The following is a 20261-nucleotide window of genomic DNA, read 5'->3' on the forward strand; positions in this document are numbered from 1 at the left end:
TGTTCTGGGAAACGCGCAGCATCACTGCAAATGCACCCGAGACCACCCAAGCACACCACAACGCTGATAGCATTGACATTTATCTCAGCAAATTGTGCAGGGCAGAGCGAATTTCGATAAGGCAGGGCCCACTCCCCCCGGGTGGCCGTGTCGTCCAATTAGACAGGCTGATTTGAAATGAGTTTGCTCAAACTGTGTCACCCGGAAGTTTGGACAGATGTTGCCGCTATTTAGATGCTGTTTGTCTACATAAACAAGCACTTAGAGCGACGAAGCTTGACCATTTGATCAAAGTCTGACCAATCGGCGACAATAATAATAACATAGTCCGACGTCATAACGACGTACCTCGAGGGACATCGTGAATCTGTACGTTATAACGCTTTGGAACCATTTCCAACAAAATGGCCGCCAACTACGATGTATTATACAGGATGAACATTTATTCATTCATTCATCTTCCGAGCCGCTTGATCCTCACTAGGGTCGCGGGGGGTGCTGGAGCCTATCCCAGCTGCCTTCGGTCAGTAGGCGGGGGACACCCTGAATCGGTTGCCAGCCAATCGCAGGGCACACAGAGACGAACAACCATCCACGCCCACATTCACACCTAGGGACAATTTAGAGTGTTCAATCAGCCTGCCACGCATGTTTTTTTTGGAATGTGGGAGGAAACCGGAGCACCCGGAGAAAACCCACGCAGGCCCGGGGAGAACATGCACACTCCACACAGGGAGGCTGGAGCTGGAATCGAACCCGGTACCTCTGCACTGTGAAGCCGACGTGCTAACCACTGGGCTACCGGGCCACCATTTCCAACAAAATGGCCGCCAACTACGATGTATTATACAGGATGAACATTTAGAGATGTAAAAATATGAAAATGTAATCCAGTAGACGGCGAGCGTAAACAAACAAAAAAAAAACGGAAGGCGCTTTTTGAACAGGTGTCCGAGGTGTGCGCCCGACATCGATGGCGGCTCGATCCTTCATCTGACCCCGCAATGCACATCCCGTAACGCCACATGCTCCGCTGGCACCGTTTGCTCATCCCTGAACCCTATTGTTCATTGTTTGTCTTCTGCACTTTTTTTTTTTTTTCCCATGGGCCCCCGGCCAGTGGGAGGAAAAGGTCACTGTAAATATTGCACTGAAATCCTCCCGCCCTCCCTCCCTCCCTCCCCATCGAGCTCCTGAAGATGGAACAGGAGACCAGTGGGTGAGCACTTCCTTCCCGCGCGGGGCATTTCGACTACCGGACATCAAACGAGTGCGAATCCCTCAATGTCAAAGATCATTGTGGTGAGATCATATGCTGAGTGTTGACATTACAATAACCTGGGCAGGTCTCTTGGCTCTCTGGGAGCCTTTTTTGGGATAACACAATAAGTAGCTCGAGCGAGTTTGGATTCCGCCTTTTTCTTTTCGACTCGTTAAATGGATTGAACGCATACAGTTTTCTCATAAGACGTTTAAAAAAAAAACTTATGAATGGACTTTCAATGGTACTTGTTTTGGCAACATCAATGGCTTATTCTGTTCAGATTTGCGTTGGGGATTTTGTGAGTAATGGCTTCACAATTTACGTTCCGGCATTATCCCAAAACACTACGCTCAACATCCCGCAACGAGTGAAAGAAAATATGTTTGACATTTTTTGCAAAGTAGGGGGAAAAGTCATTTGGCCCTCACAGGATCAAGTTTGACCCTGCCCGAAGGTCGCAATTGACGACCCCTATGCATCGGGAGCTGAGCCGGGAGCTAACGGGGTTCTCAATAAACAAAACCAAAACAAAATGTCGGGGCACAAACCAAGCGAGCGATTTGAGGCACAGACCCGGGTAAAGGCTAATGACACACGTTGAACGTTGCCACCACCTGGACTCTCCCCCCTTGAGCGCCGCAGCGTGCCTTAAATAAACAGAGCACTCCGACCCAAGAAGGTGAATCACTGAGAACATCTTGGGTCAAGTCAATGCTTGCTTCGGGCAAGACAAACGACAATAAATAAAATAAACAGACAGCTACCTTGCGGGTTAACGGTGGAGCATTTATTCGCTAAATGGAGCCCATACTCAACAAGGTGGCTTAAGAACAATGACATTAATGTACACAGATATGACGCATATCAATAATCAATCGTTACTGTGTTTACGGCTAATTCAAAGTGTTGCTGAAAGACCCCCCCAAAAAAAAAGTTACATTTAGGCGGCCCGGTAGACCAGTGGTTGGCACGTCGGCTTCACAGTGCAGAGGTACCGGGTTCGATTCCAGCTCCGGCCTCCCTGTGTGGAGTTTGCATGTTCTCCCCGGGCCTGCGTGGGTTTTCTCCGGGTGCTCCGGTTTCCTCCCACATTCCAAAAACATGCGTGGCAGGCTGATTGAACACTCTAAATTGTCCCTCGGTGTGAGTGTGGGCGTGGATGGTTGTTCGTCTCCGTCTGCCCTGCGATTGGCTGGCAACCGATTCAGGGTGTCCCCCGCCTACTGCCCGGAGACAGCTGGGATAGGCTCCAGCACCCCCCGCGACCCTAGTGAGGATCAAGCGGTTAGGAAGATGAATGAATGAATGAATGAGTTACATTTTATCGTGGCAATGTCGGTAGGAGGCGGCCCGGTAGTCCAGTGGTTAGCACGTCGGCTTCACAGTGCAGAGGTACCGGGTTCGATTCCAGCTCCGGCCTCCCTGTGTGGAGTTTGCATGTTCTCCCCGGGACTGCGTGGCTTTTCTCTAGGTGCTCCGGTTTCCTCCCACATTCCAAAAACATGCATGGCAGGCTGATTGAACACTCTAAATTGTCCCTAGGTGTGAGTGTGAGTGCGAATGGTTGTTCGTCTCTGTGTGCCCTGCGATTGGCTGGCAACCGATTCAGGGTGTCCCCCGCCTACTGCCCGGAGACAGCTGGGATAGGCTCCGGCACCCCCCGCGACCCTAGTGAGGATCAAGCGGTTAGGAAGATGAATGAATGAATGAGTTACATTTTATCGTGGCAATGTCGGTAGGATCAGCCGACTCGGCACAGCAAACCCACAGTCATCAAACGGGAATAAAAAAGGGGTGCGGGGGGGGGGGGGGGAGACCGAAAGAAAAGGAAAAACAAACACACATACTGTACATTTCTATTCGGGTTGAAGTTGTGTTACACAAAAAAAAAAACACATTCCAAATCTAATTTCCAGTGGCAGGAATGTAAAACTGGAGAAATAAATGCGAAAAATGTGCGGCGCCGCATATCAGCCTAATCGATTAATAAATATACAAGCTGTGTAATTTTGGAGAACTGATACTGGTTGCTATTATGACAAAGATGGAAGAAGCCCGAAGCTCTGAAAAGGGGATAGAAAGGGGCATTTTCTCAAATATGTTGAGGCCTTTACCACCCAGGTTAAGATAACATGTCCGATGGCCTCTCATAACACCATTCCTTTTTCCCCCCCTTCGGGCCAGACAACAGGCTACTGTGTATGGAGGCGGGGTGGCGGGGGGGCTCTTCACAGTGGAGAAACACTCTGGGAAAGGTCTTTGAAAGATTCACAAGGATGGCAGCAAACTATACACAGACACAAGCGAGTACTTCAACTTGCTTGTCACTCTCATTTCCTGCACTGAAAGTTGCCTCGGATGAAGTGACGTCCATCTTGCGTCTTGTGAGTTTGAAATTAAAAAGATTTGATATATTCCTAGTTAGCCGTATCCCTTTTTCTTGTATCCACGCTACAATCGAGATGAAAAGTCACATCTGGAAGATTTATTTCGACGCCCACAACGTTGATCTCGTCGAGTGGAAGGAGTTTCTTTACGAGCCACAAGGGGGCGCCCGAGATCGCTCATTGGCGAGCTCGCCTCACCACATCGAATGAGCAGGAACGAGCAGCAGTCCAAAAATCAAATCTCCGTGGGATTTTTCACAAACGTTGCGTTTCAAACTCAAGTGGGGAAATCCCAAAAGTGTCTGACGGCAGCATATGGGCAGGCATGTTTCAATTCGAGACCTACGAAAAGCGTTCCTCTCAAGTAAAACCAATGACGCACTTAAATAGCTCCTAGAAATGGTCTTTCCTGGATTTTCTCCATCGACTGATTTCTTTCTTTTTTACTTTTTTGATCTACCTTATTTTCTGTCAAATGATTACTGTATATGTTTTATGTTCAATAAACAATAAAACAAACAAACAGACCTCACACATAAAGGGTCAACACCACATTTGTTTTGCTAGAACTGACCATAATTGTCTCTTGAAGGTATTATTAGCGCTAGCCTGAACACGCGCTAGCAGTCACGTGTACAAATAGGATGCTTCGTTTCATTGAGTTGCTTTGGTTTTAAAGTGAGGCGGGGGCCTGTAGTTTTGTAGTCATGGTGTACCTTGTCCTTGTCGTTCAAGCAAAAAAAAAAAAAAAAACATTATTTCGGGTTATCTACTAAACTAGCATTCTGATCAATATCACATGTATGTATGTACTAAACTAGCATTCTGATCAATATCACATTTGTCAAATATGAATGAGGCAGCAAAATCCACACATTTGGATCCATTTCAGGGCGTGGCCATTTTGTCCACTTGCTCTTGACGGAAAATGACACTCACATTGCCTGGTTGGGGGGGGGGGGGGGGGGGGGGGGGTCAGCTTGCAAATGTCGCATGAGCAAACCCAGAAAAGGAGTGAGTCACGATAGGTGCTTACCTGAGGCCTGAGGAACCGTGATGTCATTTTCTGTGAACGGCAATCGATGTTATTCTCAGGAGCGTTTTAGCCTTGAACTAGCCTGGAAGATCCGGAGCCCTTAAGGCATAGGTGTCAAACTCAGGTCCTGGGGGGGGGGGCCGCTGACCTTCACGTTTTCCAAGTCTCCCTGTTGCGCTCCATCTTTGTTGCTCTTATTTACCCGGAAGTAGATAAACGTGCATTCCCTCTTTACCGCAACATAAGATTGTTACTTATATAGTTTGGCATTGTGTTGAGAACGCACGTACATGTTGACGAAAAAATATCTGCGCGCGGGTACAGAGGTCAAGCCGGGAGACTGTTTGGAGTGAAAACAGCGCAAAAGAAGAGCGAGAGGAAACTAAACACAGGCGGCTCTTTGAAGTAGCCGCTTTACTGTAACGCTATTGTTAGCTAGCTAAGCGACACAATCGACGCCGCTAGCCGGCAACACAAACGCGGACATCGGAATGACGAATGCGACGCTCCGCCCGAAGGCACTCGCATCGCGCTCACGCGGCGGTTGGAGATTCCACGCCGAGCGGCTTGGAGATCGTACAAGATTTTCCCTCGGCTAACTGTGGAAAATCCAGGAAGGAAAAGAGCACGCGAGGCGCTCAACGGGCGCCCTCGGCGGTGGGGCTCGCGCACGGAGACCTGTTGGATTGTTGACGGGGGGGGGGAGCGCAGTGAAACGGCGGAGCAAATTGAGGTCACTTTCAGCCGAGCGGCGGTTTGGCTTTGATCCTTCGGCGGGACTGGATGAAAGACATCCTGCTTTCCTCACCGGGAGCGGGGGGCCTCCGATTTTCGACCTGAGCAACAAGGCCCCATGCTGAACAATCTGTCAACTCCAGAAGATGCACGTTTCGATGCACGTAAGACCAGCTTGTCATTGACCCCCTTTCTGTTGCCACTTTTGACATGGAGGGTGGGGGGGGGGCAATCGTGCTGCTCATGGGGGGGAGGGAGGGGAGTGCATTGCCATTGTAAACATTGCATTGACTCCGGTCGGGTACGACTCAGGCCTTCCTGGGTGGAGTTTGCATGTTCTCCCCCCCGTGCCTGAGTGGGTTTTCTCCGGGTGCTCCGGTTTCCTCCCACATTCCAAAGACATGCGTGGCAGGCTGATTGTACGCTCTAAATTGTCCCTAGGTGTGAGTGTGAGCGTGGATGGTTGTTCATCTCTGTGTGCCCTGTGATTGGCTGGCAACCGATTCAGGGTGTCCCCCGCCTACTGCCCAAAGACAGCTGGGATAGGCTCCAGCACCCCCCGCGACCCTAGTGAGGATCAAGCGGCTCGGAAGATGAATGAATGAATGAATGAATGACTATTATTATTATTATTATTGGGGCAGAGGTGCAGAGTTCGACTCCGGCCTTCCTGGGTGGAGTTTGCATGTTCTCCCCCCGTGCCTGAGTGGGTTTTCTCCGGGTGCTCCGGTTTCCTCCCACATTCCAAAGACATGCGTGGCAGGCTGATTGAACGCTCTAAATTGTCCCTTAGGTGTGAGTGTGAGCATGGATGGTTGTTCGTCTGTGTGCCCTGTGATTGGCTGGCAACCGATTCAGGGTGTCCCTCGCCTACTGCCCGGAGCACCCCCCGCGACCCTAGTGAGGATCAAGCGGTTCGGAAGATGAATCAATGAATGACTATTATTATTATTATTATTGGGGCAGAGGTGCAGAGTTCGACTCCGGCCTCCCTGAGTGGAGTTTGCATGTTCTCCCCCCCGTGCCTGAGTGGGTTTTCTCCGGGTGCTCCGGTTTCCTCCCGCATTCCCGCAAAACAAGCTCTGCGGATTGCTCCAGTAGAACAACATTAGAAATCTCAATTAAGCACCAATCTGAGTGACGTCCCCATCATAGATGTATTTGATTTTTTTTTTCATTTTAATATCATTCAAAAGAACGGTAAGAGCGATCCGACACCGAACAGACACCGCAGATTGTGTAACGAGTATTTTCCCAGGGGCTGTCTAGCTTCCTAATGGCTCCCGAGTGTCTACATGTACATTGCGCAATAACCGCTCCGACTCGAGGCCTCTGCCTCTGTGAAAAGATATTTCAATTAAAATCTATCTATCAAGAAAGATGAGCCTTTAGAACAAAACAAAATCTCACTTTGAGTGCGCTCGCGTCGGGCAAAATGGGAGTTCATGGGCCGCCTCACCCGCAAAATGGGAGTTCATGGGCCGCCTCACCCGCAAGCGCTCGAGAGTGAAACCAAGGCCGGCGGGAACATGCAAAGCTTATATTCAATGCGTGGCCTTTGTCGTTGTTGTTGCTGGAAGAATGTGCAAGTGTTTATGTTCAACGTGGTGTGGAGATCAACACCTTTCTCTTCCCCCCCCCCCCATGTAATAGAGGCACACAAGCCCGATGGATTGGGGAAGAAATGACAAGCCGCATGCCACTCAAGAAGCTGTCTCTTATTGTTCCAGCCGGTAATTCCACACGCGCACTCAAAACAGGGATACCGAGCACCCCCCCCCCCCCCCCCGACTATGTTGTTCCGTCTACCGATTGCATTCAAAGCACGGGAAAAAAATCGGGCCCGTGGCAGATTAAACGCGGTTCCGGCGAGCGACCCTTGCAGGTAATCCTTTCCGAGCACTCCACCCGGAATGTTCTTGCGCTCAAGACACAGGTTGGGATTAAAGCAGCGGAGTTATCAACAAGCGCAGCGCATGTTCGACGAAAGCGCAATTAACATAGAGAGCGACGCGAGCCGCGCTCCCTTTTGTGAGAGCGACGCGGCGCTTCGGCTGCGGCTTCTGCGTAAACAAAAGTCGCCGGCAAGATGGGGAACGCCGGCGGAAAAAGTGGCTCCAGACTCCAAAGCTCGGTTCAAATGACAAAGGTTGCAAAGTTGCTCTTTTGGTGTCACTGCCGAAAGCCGCACGAAACCCCCCCCCTCCGCCCCCCCACCTCAAAGACATTCGAGTGTGAGCTTTCCTCAAAAAGATTAGGCCACAAAAATAAACATGCATCCGCAAGCTGCGTATTGAGAAAAGGAAAATCCACCTCTCGTCTCAAATCCAGATACGACATCTCGAAGCCGATAAATCCTTGTCATTCTCTGAAAACTCCCCCATTCGAGAAGCCGTCGCGGGGTCTGTGCATGTACCTCGGATTGCAGCGGTTTGAGCAGAGAGAAATGAGGACTTCCCCTTCCGTTCATTTCCCGTGAATCCATAAAACAATTATCTCAAAGCCGCATCGATTCTCTGTGAGGAAATGAAACGTTCCAAAATTATCCTTTGAAATGAACGCATTAGATGAGCTGTTCCTATGAACCCCATCCGGAATCGTGAAGTGGTTCAATGTGGACCTTTGAAATGTCCGTCAGTATGGAGCCTCTAAAGTGACATGGAGGGACGAAAAAAAAAAAGAAATGTTTCTCATTCGGATTACAAACTTTCCCGCCCGAATGAGAAATGTCTTTCCCTGCTAGGGCTAGCTTATTTACCTGCGCGCGCTAGCTTATTTACCTGCACGCGCTAGCTTATTTACCTGCCCACGCTAGCTTATTTACCTGCGCGCGCTAGCTTATTTACCTGCGCGCGCTAGCTTATTTACCTGCGCGAGGCTAGCTTATTTACCTGCGTGCGCTAGCTTATTTACCTGCGCGCGCTAGCTTATTTACCTGCGCGAGGCTAGCTTATTTACCTGCGTGCGCTAGCTTATTTACCTGCGCGCGCTAGCTTATTTACCTGTGCGCGCTAGCTTATTTACCTGCCTGCGCTAGCTTATTTACCTGCCCGCGCTAGCTTATTTAACTGCGCGCGCTAGCTTATTTACCTGCGTGCGCTAGCTTATTTACCTGCGCGCGCTAGCTTATTCACCTGCCCGCGCTAGCTTATTTACCTGCACACGCTAGCTTATTTACCTGCGCGCGCTAGCTTATTTACTTGCGCACGCTAGCTTATTTACCTGCGCGCGCTAGCTTATTTACCTGCGCGCGCTAGCTTATTTACCTGCCCACGCTAGCTTATTTACCTGCGCGCGCTAGCTTATTTACCTGTGCGCGCTAGCTTATTTATCTGTGCGCGCTAGCTTATTTACCTGCACGCGCTAGCTTATTTACCTGCGCGCTAGCTTATTTACCTGCCCACGCTAGCTTATTTACCTGCGCGCGCTAGCTTATTTACATGCGCGCGAGCTTATTTACCTGCGCGCGCTAGCTTATTTACCTGCGCGCGCTAGCTTATTCACCTGCCCGCGCTAGCTTATTTACCTGCATGCGCTAGCTTATTTACCTGCGCGCGCTAGCTTATTTAGCTGCGCGCTAGCTTCCCGTGAGCGCGAGCCTATTTTCAACCTACTTCCAGTGCGGAAGCTGAGGACTCAAAATAAGGACTGTACCAAATAACGCCATCGACCAACTAAAAGAAGATGTGGTGAGCATAATTGTTTCTCATTAGGACGAGAACGTTTTCTCAAAAGGACGAGAACGTTTCTCGTGAGGACGACAAACAGATTTCCTTTTTTCCCCCCGCCATGTCACTTTGAGGCTCCGTCTACATAATCCCGAAACGCTTCAAGATATGCGTGCGTTCACATGATGCTGTTAGGCTGCAATACATATGCCAAGCCTGAAGTGGCGCTACAGCACAGCCAGAAAACAGAGAGAAGCCTCTGCCTAAAAGAAGGAGAAGAATCGTGCCGTGAAGAGAAGATGCGATCAAGGTTTTAGGATTTAAACACAATCATGATTGTGAATTTTTTTTATTTTTATTTTTTTAAAGCACACAAAAGCCTGATCTGGGCGCACAAAAAAAAATAATAATAATAAAAAATAAAAACATTCCTGTGAGCCAAGTGCGCCATTTTGTTCAAATGTTGCCGCGGTGGTCCGTGTTTATTTTCTAAATATTCCGAAGAACACGAATGTGATATCGATTGTGTTATCCGGACGAATGGCGATAAGGTGAAATGTTCGTCAAGAATGCGGATCGTAAATTTAACCGTGACTCGTAATTACGCTGCATTAGCTACTGCTGTTGAACATATCCTTTTTTTTTCTTCCTCATTGATGAGCCGGCATGGGATGAAATGCGCCAGCCCCCCCCCCCCCCCCCCCCCCCCGGCATGGAACACGAAGAAACCAACTTTGGTGGTTTGAGTGTGAGCGAGGACAGCGGCTGCTTTGGTTTACGTTGAAATTAACGCAGAGGAATGAGACGCCGCTGTTTATGTTGCACGTGGCCCCGTTTCCTGCGTTTCCATCTGCGCCCGAGGAAACTTTTTAATCCGAGCAACTATGAAATGCATCTTTCAAATCAGATGAAAAGAAAACATTTCTTTCCCTGACATTTGCGATTCCAAACACGACCACTGCACAGCGCCAACCCAAAAATACACCCCAAAATACAAGACAAAAACGCTAAGCGGGCGCGTGGAATGACATGAATACACATTTGAAAAGCAAAAGTGGGCCTTGATTCACACACGGGAAGGTGACAGGGGGACCGAGAGAAGCGATAACAAGTTGTATGAAGCTAAAGAACTCTTACCGTATGCCAGTAGGGTGGAGAGCCAACACCCTCAGCAGAGTGAGCTTCAATACGAGCTGGGCGTTCGTACGGTAACCCACAGCGGACTCTGCTGAGGAGCATCGCTCCCCTCCTTTTATAATCAAGTGGCATTGATCTCAATTAAGTTTTGACAATTCAAACAAAGCAGACTATGAAGTCGTCAAGGCAGGCTAAATAGTTTATCTCTGAAGTCGTCAAAGCAGGCTCCAGAGTCCATCTCTGGAATTGCTTAGGCAAGCAAGTCACCAAGTCATGCAATCAGCTCAAAGCAGTTTTTTCACTGAGAAGCAATACATTGATTAAAGAAAACATCACAAAATATCTTAATATACCACACGTATCGAACTCTGCATCGTCATGGCGAACGTGACTTCCCATGGCGTGTGTTTAGCTGTGTATTTATACGTGGGTGAAAATGAAGAGATGCCTCATTGCCAGCCATTAGCTTGGTGAAATGTCTGAGTCAGCGGGAGTTGACAGCATAATTAGCCCGTGGCTCACCTTTCCGAACGGCTCATCAGACTCACGCACACCCTGAATTACGTACGTGAAGAGAACGAACAACCTGTTGAGTGCCGGTTGTGAGACTCAACTTTTTGGAATATGCCCACTGTACTTTTCTACTCTTTCAGAAAGTTCCTCAAAGAAACTTGGTAAGTTTGAGTTGCGCAATTTGCATCTCATTGGACAGGCTAAAAATCTCAACGGGCCGAGATATGAGGTCTCCCTTCACGGAGCACGTTATCAGCTAAAAGTTTTGGTGCGCTGACTTCACGCAATAAATGTTCGATGTTCCTGAGTTTTATTTGGGAAGTATGATACAGGGAGGGGTGGGGGTGGGGGGGGGGCATGCTAGTTTGGGGATGCTTCACTCCTTCAGGGCCTGGTGTTTGCTATCATTGACGCAAGAACTTGACACATTCTGTCTTACAAGTTCATCTTAAAGGAAGACATACAAACTTAAATAAAATGGAGGTGGGGAGGAGGGGGTGGGGGTCGCACACATAATAGGGGGTGTGCTATCGAATGTGGTTAACAGCGGGGGCTGCTACCTTCGAAACAAAACACAAGTGTTGCGCAACGGCGGCAAGAGATCGCCTTTTCCCCAAATCATCAAACGCTTTTAGAAACTCTGCGTGTTGAGCAAATACAGCTGAAACCCGCCCGGTAAACACGGCCCGACAACCACTTGAAACTTAAAAAGTCAGAGGCAAAACATGACGCCACCCGTGTGAGTCTGTTTGATGCCCCCCCATGCCCCCCCCCCCACAATTCTTTTTTAATCTTAGCCCTCAATAGAAGCGAGTCTGAAAAGGCTGAGCGGGGATTTTTAAGAACACGGTTTGTGGCGGTTATACCCGTCGCGGATCACAATAAGCGTTTTACACCGCGCCGGAATTTCAAATAAGTTGAGCGGAGAAAGACGGAAGACAAAGCTCGGCGCTGAAAGAGCGCCGATCACTCATTGCTATGCTACATGCTAAATCTCCGCTTTTGTGCCCGAAGCTTTGATCCCAAAACTTCCAGCGACCCTCTCGCCGAGTCTTGTTTGGCTCCTATTCACATCTATTCAGACTTGCCATTGTGCGCAAGGCTTCAGAAACAGCCCGTGCTTGCTCACAGATTAGTTTACGTAAAAACTGGTCCCGGGATCAGAAGCGAAAACCTTCTTTTGACGCCGTCAGGAGCTAATCTGTACACTGTAGAAGAATGTGGAGACCTCTCCAGTAACTGGGTACAAGTTGTGTCATTTTAATGACTCCATATACAGTGTATTGAACCCCCCCTTCCAACCCCCCAGAATGAATCGATAAATACATTTGAAAATAAACATGAATTGAAAAAAAAAAGCCTATCAAACGTTCGGTTGAGAAACACTTGTTTACTGAGATATGTCGGTGAAAGCCACATCATCTTTTGCGTGTGTGCAGTGAATGTTTACTCCTGGACTTAGAAATACATGTACTCGAGTAATGTAATACTCGAGTTCAGAATCAACACTTTTTGGGGGGAGGGGGTGGGAGGGGTGTTGTCTGGGGACCTGACTCACACTCGTTGGCATTTGACTTGGGCTTAATCTCCATCCATCTTCTACCGCTTATCCGGGGCCGGGTCGCGGGGGCAACAGCTTTAGCAGGGAAGCCCAGACTTCCCTCTCCCTAGCTACTTCTTCCAGCTCTCCCCGGGGGATCCCGAGTCGTTCCCAGGCAAGCTGGGTGACATAGTCTCTCCAGCGTGTCCTGGGTCTTCCTCGGGGTCTCCTCCCGGTGGGACATGCCCGGAACACCTCACCAGGGAGGCGTTCAGGAGGCATCCGAATCAGATGCCCAAGCCACCTCATCTGGCTCCTCTCGATGTGGAGGAGAAGCGGCTCGACTCGGAGCCCCTCCCGGATGACCGAGCTTCTCACCTTATCTCTAAGGGATAGCCCGGACACCCTGCGGAGAAAACTCATTTCGGCCGCTTGTATCCGGGATCTCGTTCTTTCGGTCACGACCCATAGCTCGTGACCATAGATGAGGGTTGGAACGTAGATCGACCGGTAAATTGAGAGCTTCGCCCTTTGGCTCAGCTCCTTCTTCACCACGACAGACCGATACAACGTCCGCATGATTCTTAACCTCCTCCTTTAAAAGGAACTCGCTTTTAACCTGACCGTAAAAGAATCCGGGACCGCAAACGCCGCGACGTGTCCGCGTTCATTAGCTTGAAGCTCGCCGCTGTTGTGTCGCCGCCGCTCACGCCTCGACCTTCTGAAAGTACACAAGCTGTGCTGCCCCAATAAATTCCAGTAAAACTCAGGACTCAGGCCGTTTCTCCTCCGCGTCGAGAGGAGCCGGATGAGGCTGCTCGGGCATTTGATTCGGATGCCTCCCTCCCTGGTGAGGTGTTCCGGGCACGTCCCGCCGACAAGGAGGCTCCGGAAACGAGACCATGTCTCCTGGCTGGACCGGAACGCCTTGCTTTCGTCCACAGAAACAAAGGTGACGTGGGAAAACTCCAAAATGGTCGACGAGGTTGGAGATTTGCCGTCTTCGGATCCAGGAAGCCGAGCAGCTTTGCTTGGCCACCTCCGAAGACTTCTTCTTGTGCTGGTACTTCCCAAATCAAGGCTGTTGTTGCAGCTTGGCCCGTCTCCAGCCTCTCTCACCCCCTCTTGCTTTCTCTGTGGACCAAAAGAGTCAAACCCCCTGCTGGGTTTCTCATGCTACAAATAACGTACTTGCTCGCGCACGCACACACGCTAGCAGAAATCTACTCAAGCTCGCATGCATTTGTGCTGTGGCTTGATCAATGTAAAGAGAAAAAACAAAAGGGGGGAGGAGTCATCGCCATGCATGCCGCGTCGCCCGCATCCGATGGTTTTTCAACAGTAATTCTGATTAACTTATCTTATCGCCGCATCAGGATGGCGGAAAACAAAATAAACTCGCACATGCCAGGCTTGAACTCACGCAAACTCACTTGGATTCTTTGGCGTTCGACTCAGCATGACTTAGATTTGTTCTTGATTTTACCGCTTGGTGCTTTCTACCGCCTTTATTTCCGATTTGTCTTACTGTTTATTGTGCATGTTAAATCGCTCCATGTACAGCACTTTGTATGCAGCGATGGCTGTTTGAAAGTGCTCGAGAAATACTCTTAACTTGACTTGACTTGATATTGAACCTGCGCGTCGCTCTCAAAAACACCGCCGGAGAAAAGACCACAAAAACATTCTCGGGTGAGAAAAGCCTGAAATGTATTTCTCCTCAAAGGAAAACGCGATGCAAATAGCACGCTCGCAGGGCTCCGAGGCGGTGACGCGGCTTCCAACAATGCGGGGTATGCACCTCAGCCAGACTCCGGAGATCAGGTGCCATAGCACCTGGGGGATCGGATCAGGTCACTTTCGGGAGCATGTCACTCACAGCTGGGGCTGCCCTTCAGCGCTCCGCCCCCTTCAGATTTCAAGTTCACGCTCAAAACCCGGTCTGGAAAAATAATTGGGCGTCCGACACTGGTTGTACTACTCGAGTCTACCCTAATCCGACGGGTTATAAAATGCTGTTACCCGTTAACCGTCGAGAACTGCCGTTTGCCACCGCGTCTTCAGCAAACAAACACGAAGCAACCCGCAGACTCTGTGAGAAAAAGGTTGCATTGCCATCCAAGAGACGTTTGGAGCAAGAGGAAATTTGGTGGGTTGTGAAAATGTTCTTTTCAAGGTTTACTCTTGATCGCATCTGGACTAGGACTCGGAACTTGTGGACACAAACTTGACTTGGACTCAGATCTTTGGGATTCGAACGTGACATGGACTCGACCGAGGCGGACTTGACTACAGCCTCGGTGTGTACAGTATTTGGTAGACCAGGCGAACTGCTTAACTCGCTCACTCCCAAAGACGTTTTTAAACGTCTTTTCAGACTTGGTCCAGAATCGGCCGGTACTGAATGAGTTAAGGACTGCACTCCATAGCCACTCTCGGATCTTCACACGCAGGAGTGTCGCGGCTCTCCGTTCAAGCTCAGTCCACGATATCCCTTAAAACAACGACGGCCGCGAGACACCGGAAGAGGCCGCTTGCCCCCCCGAGTAGTCCCGGACCTCTTTCTCGCTACCCGCACCTGAAGGAATAATGGCAGATCTGATTCTGTCATCGCAGCTGAAATACAATCACATATCTAAATTTAGACCGAAAGAAAAAAATACGACTTTTGTTTTGGCCGTGGAGGGAACCCCCACTGCCTGGTGATCCCAGTGCTACTGATATCTGTCAAAACAACATTTCTGAAGAACTGGTTTTTAATTGCACCCCCCCGAGGCAAACGCACACATGCCAAACCTCAACAGCTCAACATACACGCAATGGCATTCTCTCAACAATGACTCACGGCCATTACCTGAGCTATTAAGGGTTGTGAAACACTACCTGGGTCGCCCGCAACGTCGTACACCGACACTCGGCGTTTACTCATATTTCAGGCTCGCCCTTCTTTCTGACAAACACAGATGGACGGTCAACGGTGCCGGTATGTTTGGACGTTAATGCAGGGGGGGCCCCCTGGCAACAAGCCGTCCGTCACACAATCGCTGTACGTAAAGCGCCCGAGCGCACACAGACCGGTCACAATCGCTTGGGTCAGAACGATAAGGTACGAGATAAAGGGGGCCGCACCGGCGGCTGGGATAAACCCGACTCTAGGTCAAAGTTACGCGCAAAACATGCTCCGCCTGCGATAAGGGGCGGCCGCAAAACTTTTGCAGCTTGCTACAATACTATCCAAACATTGGCACAAAGGCGGGGAGGTGTCCGCTATTGTTCGAGTGATCCCTCACCTGTCTTGAAGATAAAGAATGTACTCGTAGCTCTAAGAAAGTATTTTTCCATCCGGCCGTTGCGGTGCGGCTCGGCGATGAGAGAAGCCCGCATCGTCGCCGTGGAGCAAATGTGTAACGTGCGCACCGCAACGCGTAAACAGACGCAAGACGAGTCTTGCACTCATAGTCGGGGATCAAGCGTCATCGTCGCCTCTTGCTGAAACGCACATTTCAAGAGCGGCGACCCTTTACTTTTCGTACTTGTGCACCGCTTAGCGCAGGTCAATAGCGAGCTAAACTCAAATCTTCATGAGCAGCTTACAGTCAACTATGAAATCAGCCGGATGAAAATGTGGAGTAGAAACTAGAAGGAACACGTTTCAATTTAAAACACGCATTAGCTTCTTGGAACCAAATAAATCCGACGAAAATTCATTCATTCATTCATTCATCTTCCGAGCCGCTTGATCCTCACTAGGGTCGCGGGGGGTGCCGGAGCCTATCCCAGCTGTCTCCGGGCAGTAGGCGGGGGACACCCCGAATCGGTTGCCAGCCAATCGCAGGGCACACAGAGACGAACAACCATCCGCGCTCACACTCACACCCTGGGACAATTTAGAGTGTTCAATCAGCCTGCCACGCATGTTTTTGGAACGTGGGAGGAAACCGGAGCACCCGGAGAAAACCCACGCAGGCCCGGGGAGAACATGCAAACTCCACACAGGGAGGCCGGAGCTGGAATCGAACCCGGTACCTCTGCACTGTGAAGCCCACGTGCTAACCACTGGACTACCGGGCCGCCCCCGACGAAAATTGTCCAGTGCAAAACAAACGGACGTAAATGCAGCTCGAGGTGTGACAATGACAAACGAAACATGCTAATTAGCTCGTTAGCGCTAAGTTAGCGGCATTGCTACGTTCGTACACGGTGCTCCGAGCTAGCAAGTTTCAGGGACGACGCGGAAATAATCTCCGAAAGAGATTTCTAAATACCTCTAAACTTAGAGCCATTGCTTTCAAGACAGGAGGGCCAGTAAGAATGAGCCACGGTGACTCGTCTGACCAAACACGACATATGCTACACACATAGCATAGCCATTGCTAACGACGTTTTTGAAATAAAATGTAGCTCGAGATGGAAATAATTTTAAACGCAATTACGAATTATGAAACGCTGTGAACCATTTTTTTATGAAACACCCTTGAAATTTTAGTGTGGGCAGAACAAACAATAACTTTGTGTGAACAGTTTGGTGGCCAGGAGGGAAAAGTCCATTTATAAAACGGTTCAGGTCCGACTTAGAGAAAACATTTTCATCGTAATTGTGAAATTTATTTTCAAGACCTCCGTAGCTACGTGACTGTGTTTGGCCGTATTTCCTGCGAGATTTACGGTCCTTCGCCCAACAGAATCCGACGACCTTTCACGAGCGCGCGTACGTGCAACGGCCATCATTTGCAAAGCCGAAAGCTGTAAATATGCGACTGGCAGACATTGGCACATTTTTTGTTGGAATGCAGCTGAGCGGAGGAGGCGATGCCGTGTGGTGGCCTTTGAAACGCGGCTCCGCTCGCTCTCACACATGGACCACCTGGGTGATCTGTTTATGGAAGTCATCCTCGCTTCTGGCCCTGAGCACATTTTAAGCTAGTCATGCCTCTTTTGTTTACAGAAGGACAATTTCTAATGTCTACTGCACAAGCTCCACCGAGATGGGAAACAGAGGGCCTTGGTGAACTCAAAACGCTTCCCGTCCAGGAAAAAAAAAGTTCCCAAAAACCCTTTTCAGGGACTCTTGGCTTCACGTAACTGCTACGTTGAATTACTCTGGACTCTGAGAGAAATCTCCCCAATCTGGAAATGTCATATTCTGAGCTTCTGGAGAACCGCCATGCAAATTTCGATTTGGGGGGTTGGGGGGGGCGTCAGGCATTGCGTGTGCAGTTCGTGCCAAAGAGTTTCCACTGGTGAATTTTCAAGGACCGGTTTCCACTGTTATCGTGCTCTGTTTTGCCGCTGCTGTGAAAAGTGTTTTTCAGTTAACCCAAACACCGTCTATAGTAACAGTGATATTATCTACCTGAGCATGCGGGGCCCACCTGCGGGGCTGTAACACGGAGAGGGAGATGTTTTACCTCGTCTGCACGAATGGCCCCGGAGCGTTTGTGTGTGAGTGTGTGTGTGTGTGTGCTGGGAGGGGGGGGGGGGGAGGCGTTGGTTGGTGGGGTGTACAGTGAGGGGAGGTAGAACTTTACAAGCTAACACGCAAGTCGCTGTTTGAACAGGTCGAGCCCGAAAGATTTGCTGACTTTTCCATCGCTCGTCTTTCTGTGTTTGAACAGCCCCGAGTGTAATTATTCCGATGTATGGAAAATGATGTTATGTTGTTCAGGACTAAAAGCACGCAAATACAAATGGCCAGACATGATTGGCAGCAGTCCATTTGCGCCGCGCATCCCGGAAGCCGTCGTTTGTTCCCGCGGATCGATGCAACCTCGGAGGTAACGCGCATCACCGTTCAGCCAGGAGGAAAATATCCTTCGGACAAAACATCCGATTCTTAATGGTACGACTTATCGCCCAATCAATAGCTAATAGAGCGAGTCCAAACAGCCATCACGCTCGCGGTTCCCAATTACCCTTCATGGTGAGCCACGCATAATCCGTAAACACGATCGCTTTATCTCTTTAAAAGTTAAGGACACATTTTTTTTTCCTTCTTAACCCTCGTAGTGCACCGCTTGCGATAAATGTAAAATGATGTCTTTGAATCAAAGACAAAGGCATTCAGAAAAACACGAGAGAGCTGAAACCTATGGAGGGGTTCTAAAATGGCCTAAATTTTATGACGTCACCGGCTGATAATTCTCAGGTATTGCAGCAATAATAAAAAAACGTTCGCTTGCGATAAATGTAAAATGATGTCTTTGAATCAAAGGCATTCAGAAAAACACGAGAGAGCTGAAACTTATGGAGGGGGTTCTAAAATGGCCTAAATTTCATGACGTCACTGGCTGATAATTCTCAGGCATTGCAGCAATAATAACAAAACGTTCGCTTGCGATAAATGTAAAATGATGTCTTTGAATCAAAGGCAAAGGCATTCAGAAAAACACGAGAGAGCTGAAACTTATGGAGGGGGTTCTAAAATGGCCTAAATTTCATGACGTCACCGGCTGATAATTCTCAGGTATTGCAGCAATAATAAAAAAACGTTCGCTTGCGATAAATGTAAAATGATGTCTTTGAATCAAAGGCAAAGGCATTCAGAAAAACACGAGAGAGCTGAAACTTATGGAGGGGGTTCTGAAATGGCCTAAATTTCATGACGTCACCGGCTGATAATTCTCAGGCATTGCAGCAATAATAAAAAAACGTTCGCTTGCGATAAATGTAAAATGATGTCTTTGAATCAAAGGCAAGGGCATTCAGAAAAACACGAGAGCTGAAACTTGTGGAGGGGTTCTAAAATGGCCTAAATTTCATGACGTCACCGGCTGATAATTCTCAGGCATTGCAGCAATAATAAAAAAACGTTTTGATACCTTAATCTTCACAATTTACATATTTTGCACAATAGAGACCCATTATAATTCATATTTTTGAATGCATCGTAAACCTAATGTGTAAACATGCATTTCACGCGAATTTTACGTCAAGCGCTTTGTTTTCGCTTGGACAGACGTATGCATGCCACATTGTCGGGTTGAGGTCATTCCAATTGTGCAACTTTTAGGTGGCGCCAGAGGATCGCAAATGAGTTTGCCTTTTTGCAGGAGGCTTCAAACCGATGCATTTTGCATGAACACGTCCGGTCGGGATTGTTTGGTTGGTTGGGACCTCCAGACACAATTTTTTTTTCCTTTTGCAAAAAATAAAGAATAAAAAATCCCAAAGAACTAATAAAAACTATATATGCATGGATAGCACAGATGCCTCTGAACATTTTGAGTGTTTGAAAAAAAAAAAAAGAGTGTTTGTATAACACAAAATACATCCTTACAAAAATTGTAAAATGCGTAACTTAAGGCCTTTTTAATTTGGAGCACACAACGGGTTAAATACGTTTCCTTCTTCATGATTAAAGTGCGACTCCAAAGAAAGAGACCCGGAACGAGCCGATGAGTATGATGAAGCAACGAGGTGTTTGTTGGGGTTTTGCGGTTTTGAATCCTTGGTAACTATTCACAATCAGAGCTATATTTGCCGGTAAAGCCCCGCGGGTCATGAGTTCCGCCTCTCAATCAAAGACAAGAGAGGGGCGGTTAAGATTCAGACGGGGCAAAAATAGCACCAGGGAGCCCCGCGGTAGGCGAGCAAAGCATCTCGTGCAAATCACTATGCGTGAGTAGAGTGTTTGGATCCTATTTCAAGTTTAGACAGAAACGGGCTGAATGGCTGCCAGGTAAACACGGCGGCGCAGGTACTGATTTGGCCCCGCATTTACTGTACGCCTCGGCAAAAACAGCCTGCAGCCCACCCCGCTGCTGAACCCGGTCCTTGGTCGCGGTCCTTCCTCCACCCGGCAGAGAGAGACGGACGGCTACGACCGAGGTCGGCCATTGCTCCTTTCTACTTTTCATTCGGGCCCCGAATGGCATCCACGCCTTTGCTGCGTGGCACGCGAGGGGAAAGCCTCGCGTGTGAAGAGATGAAATGTGCGATAGCGTCACAAGGATCCTGTGTTGCCCTCATGCGCGAGGTTGGG

At 49.0% G+C, this 20261-nt stretch overlaps 2 long non-coding RNA genes across 4 annotated transcripts in view; both read left to right on the forward strand.

The window, feature by feature from the left end:
- LOC127605845 (uncharacterized) overlaps positions 1 to 20261 on the forward strand; it is a 96984-nt gene that overhangs the window by 19832 nt on the left and 56891 nt on the right. The window lies entirely within an intron of this gene.
- The window catches only part of LOC127605843 (uncharacterized), a 95728-nt gene that overhangs the window by 19439 nt on the left and 56028 nt on the right, over positions 1 to 20261 (forward strand). Inside the window, exon 1 of one of the 3 annotated variants that reach the window (XR_007963670.1) lies at positions 2605 to 2656. The exons of the other annotated variants lie outside the window; for them this stretch is intronic. This is a non-coding gene — a long non-coding RNA (uncharacterized LOC127605843). Of the gene's footprint in view, positions 1 to 2604; positions 2657 to 20261 lie in introns of those variants that run through there. 3 annotated transcript variants of the gene reach the window in all.

This window comes from Hippocampus zosterae, chromosome 8 (genome assembly GCF_025434085.1).
Source record: "Hippocampus zosterae strain Florida chromosome 8, ASM2543408v3, whole genome shotgun sequence".
NCBI lineage: Eukaryota > Metazoa > Chordata > Actinopteri > Syngnathiformes > Syngnathidae > Hippocampus > Hippocampus zosterae.